Consider the following 4,890-nt stretch of genomic DNA (forward strand, 5'->3'; position numbering starts at 1 on the left):
CAACCCCTGCTTTCACATGGGGCAACAGCTAAATTACGTGACTTGCCTAAGAAAGGTAGTGAGTGGCCTGGGACCCACTCTTTCCAGCTCCATGCAAAGTTCCTGATGGAAGTCTGTCTCTCTCTTTTCCTGCTCATATCTAATATTTCCGTCTCTCTCTCTCTCTTACACACACACACAGAGCCCAATATACACTGAAGCTTGCAGCACTAACCCATGTTTACTTCCCAGCTTTGAAATCTCATATATCATTAGCTGATCAAACCGATTCCTTGATGACATTTTGCTGGAGGCTTGTGGGGCAGATATGGTATAAACGAGGATCACAAATATGTCTCGTGGCGAGCTAACAACGGTCTCATTTAGAATGCTTCTCCCATTTTGAAAACGATGCCTTGATTTCTTTTTAATGGCCGTAGCAATCCACAAAGTTTAAATCATTCATTTTTTTAAAAATTTTGATTTACTAGTGCCCTTTGTGCAAGAAATTGGACTGTAGCACAAACTGTTACTTTGGGATTAAATAATGGCAGGAATAAAAATGATTGCTTCAGAGAAGCCTAAAATAAAGTACTTGGGTCCTGTTAACTGGCTTACTAGAGGCTACGCCCGGTTCTAGCGCTCTTGGACGGCATCCAAGCCCTGGTCACATCCACTCCTCACCCAGTTGGTGCTTTTTGCAGGAGACCCTTCCCTTGCACCCACCCCAACCCCCAGTTGAGGGGGATGGCGAGCTCATGGATCAGAAATGGATTCAAATCCTGGCTGGGATCTAACTCACAAAGTAATCCTGATCCTTTTGGCCTTGCTTCCTCATCTGTGAGATGGAATAATGCCCAGGAAGGTAGGTAGCAGTGTTCTGACCAGCAGCAGGATGTTCCCTGGAGACTTTAAGGAAACAACCAGACACCCACTTAACCAAGAGAGCTCATGTGAATTCTCTTCATCAGAAGGCTGGGGATGGAGCTAACAGACCCCAGGCATTGCCTTCAGCTCTGTAAGGCTGTGGAATATGTCAGGAGAGCCTCCTGGATCCAGTGCCCAGCCCAGTGTGACACACACATAGTGGGGCTCTGACAACTCAAAGCTTTGCCCCTATCTTTGGGCCACTGACTTGACTGCCCTGGGCCTCAGCCCCTGCATCTGTAATCGGAGGGGACTGACTACATCTGCAAGATGCCTTTCAACTCTTAAGGAAATGTTAAATACACTGCATTCCTCAGTGTGTTGGATAAGTGAATTGGTTCCACAGTCTTCTGGGTAGGGATGCTGAGCAATCACACCAAATACTTGTTTGCAAAATCTGAGTCTAAAATAATTGAATTTGCCTGGCTTCTGTTTCATCTCACGGTTTGTGTGTAAACACTTCACATTTCCTGGATTTTTCTTTTGCCTGGACCTACAACTACATCTGTAAAGTAGCTCCTGGCTTAGTCGAAGCGGGGACCACAACAAGAAGCATATAAATTGGTGGCCACTGCATGCTAAAAGCCAAATATTAATTTTGTTCAGTCCAGTTCTAGACAAAATTAAATTACCCTCTGGTATTTTCTCCTTTGAGCACCTCTCTTTCATCAAGCCTTCCTTTGCTCTGTCCAGCCCCATCTCAAGTCCTCACCACCATGTGTTCCAGACACAGACTTGTTTGTTGACTGTGGAAAGAAGAACAAATCTGTGCACCCTAAGAACACACAACTCCTTTGTGGCAGAGATGGTTCATGCCCACCAAGCCTGCCAGGTGTTCTCCCACATTTCCCCCTCCCTCTGCATTCAGATCAGGGCCACAGGCTGACCAACGGACTGTGAATGGACGCAGCATGGTCACCTCGGTCGGGTCAGTTAGGAACAGTGTGAGTTCTCTTCACCATCACTGTGACTTGAGGTGGCAGGGCTGGCAAGATGGAAGCTGGGTCCTGGAGCCACTGTTAGGGGAAAGCCCCTAAGGAGAGCTGCCTGATTCGCATTGTACCATGACGTAATGGAAAATAAAACTGCCTTAAGCTACTGAAATTTCGTGGTTTGTTACTTCAGCCTCGCCGAATCGAGCCCAACACATCCCTTCCAGAGGTATTTCCTGCTAAGAGAGGTTCTAGGGGAAATAACAATGCAAAACCCGAGGGAAAGGACTTCTCACAGTGGACCTAGGGATACTTGTCGTAATCAGTGCCACTGCAGCAGCATCTGTAGAAAAAGAGGATCAGCCTCAGCGAACCTTCTTGATACCACTGGTATTGGGGCATGAAGCGACACCGTATGCCTCCTTATGGTCTTGTGCTGCATGATGAATTTGGAAAGTCTCCGAAGAAGGGAGTTTTAAGACACTATTCCTTCAGGCAGAAAGTAACCAAGCCCAGCTTCTAGACAGAGGTAGAACGAGGGAACCAGTTTTCTAGAATGATCTTGAAAAAACAGTGACCTAGTGCCAGAGACAGAAATCCCTTTTCTTCTTCCTGTCCCACCTCATATTATCAGTTATTAAAACTGGGGCGCCTGGGTGGCTCAGTCAGTTAAGTGTCCAACTTCAGCTCGGGTGATGATCTCGCGGTTGGTGAGTTCGAGCCCCGCGTTGGGCTCTGTGCTGGCGGCTCAGAGCCTGAACCCTGCTTCAGACTCTGTGTTTCCCTCTGTCTCTGCCCCGCCCCAACTCTGTCTCACTCTCAAAAAATGAACATTAAAGAAAATTAAAGATAAATAAAGTAAAACACCTGGTTGGCTCTCTCCAAAATCCCACAAGCACCAGAAAATGTGATAATTTGGATTTATTTAAGAATCCAGCGGAAACTTTTTGGAAACAGGATGAAATGCCCATAATGTGCATCTGTCGAGTGAAGCTGGCCTGGTTCTGATGGCCTTGTGGGAAAACCTTCCTTCCTCCCTCCATAGAGACCCTCCTGGGCTTCCAGAGCACCATGGATGGGGTTTTAAGAATTATTCAGCTGGGAGCAACTGCGGCCTAGGGAAGACACTCAGAAAGGAGGCAAAGTACTACCTTGGATCCTAACTCTAAGTTGAGGTGGGTTTTTTTTGGTTTTTGTTTAAAATTTTTTTTTTAACGTTTTTTTATTTTTGAGACAGAGAGAGACAGAACATGAATGGGGGAGGGGCAGAGAGAGGGAGACACAGAATCAGAAACAGGCTCCAGGCTCCGAGCCGTCAGCCCAGAGCCCGACGCGGGGCTCGAACCCACGGACCGCGAGATCGTGACCTGAGCCGAAGTCGGACGCTTAACCGACTGAGCCACCCAGGTGCCCCGAGGTGTTTTTTTTTTAAAGTGTCCCCCACCACATGACTCTTAAGAGTCGCAATCTGGCAAGGCATCATATCTGAGTGCAGCTTCCTGAGGATGTCACTCCCTCCCCCAAACGCTCGTGACACTCACCAGTGGAGACGATCCCCTCCTACCTCTGCCACCGGCTTCCCCTCGGCTCCCTCCAACCGAGCCAGAGGGGGCTTCCAACAAGCCCACGGATACATCTAGGACCCAGAACCCACCTGATGAACCAAATACAGTCCCTTTGGGTCTGGCAGCACATGCCAGCCAAGTCCCAAACCAGTTTATTAGTTTAACCAAAAGGTAAACAGATGATGGAGCTGTAGAAAGACAAGCATGCGAGCAGCTGAAAGCATCACCCGGCTATCCACCGGGAAACAAATTTAAGACATTTCAAGTGGCATTAAATAAATGAGGCTATGTTTTATCTACTTGGAGTTTCCATCGTCTTTAAAAAAGGAAAAAATATATATATATATATTTTTTTTACATTGCAGTATATAAATCTAGACTCTACATATACAGTACAATATATAGGGCGAGCACACGGCACAACACGTATGTCTTCATAGCCGCACCCTAAACTAGGCCAACAGTTCTGTATTTTGTGACCTTCGAACCCAGAAATTCAGGCTGAGGCTACATGTTCTGCAGTCTCCATGATGTCTAGCACCCCGGCCGTCTCTCCTCCAAGCACAGAAGCGCAAATCGGACGAGCCTTGCAAACAGAACAAAGTGCTTTTCGACTGGTTGAAACCGAGGCGCTCTTTATCATGCCCAGTCTGCTCTCCTCGAAAGACCTAAGGGAAATTTGAGGCCTTCCCAGCTCATTCTTTGGTCCACTGCCACGAATCTCTAAACTTTCCCTGGTGTTTCTTGCAGATTTCATATGGCTATTTACATAACATAAATCTCACATAACCTTTGGGAGCTGTCTTTACAGGATTAGGACAAAGGAAAAAAAAAAGCTCCATTTTACAATCTATGCTTTATATCTGGGTTTGTTCTTTTTATTTTTAGAATAAAAACTGGAATTTTGAGAATTTTTTCTTAAAAAGGACATTCTGAAAGTGCTTCTTACACATGTTGATATCGCACATATGGCTTTTTGGTTCAAACCCCCAGCACAGCTCAGATTTGGAAGGGAGAGGATGATGGTGTTACTAGAGACAAAAATGTCACTTAACAGTAACACTGTGATAGCAAGTGTGGGGACCTGAAAAAAAAATGTTATTGATTCCATCTGGAAGAATGTACCTCATTAAGAAATGATTCAGATCATATACGTAGCCCCATTTCTTTCCCCATGACTAGGCACAGTAATGCTATAAAAGTTAGTGAGTAAAACAGGACACTGCTATCAGCAGGGAACATCTTCTGAGGGGCTATTAACAGAGCAGTCGCTGTTCTGAAATCTTTCACAGGCTCAAAATGATCAAATATAGTCAATCGCAGTAGGAATTTCTACACCTGAGGAATAGATTGCACGTAATATAGAGGTACTACAATCCAGATGGCAAAAGACTCCAGACATATAGTGTTACATGCAAAAGAAGGCAATCAGAAATGGCAATGAAGAAGTGGCATTCCGAGACAGGTAAGAGTCCAAACGAGTCCCC

Source organism: Neofelis nebulosa, chromosome 15 (genome assembly GCF_028018385.1).
Source record: "Neofelis nebulosa isolate mNeoNeb1 chromosome 15, mNeoNeb1.pri, whole genome shotgun sequence".
Classification (NCBI taxonomy): Eukaryota; Metazoa; Chordata; class Mammalia; order Carnivora; family Felidae; genus Neofelis; species Neofelis nebulosa.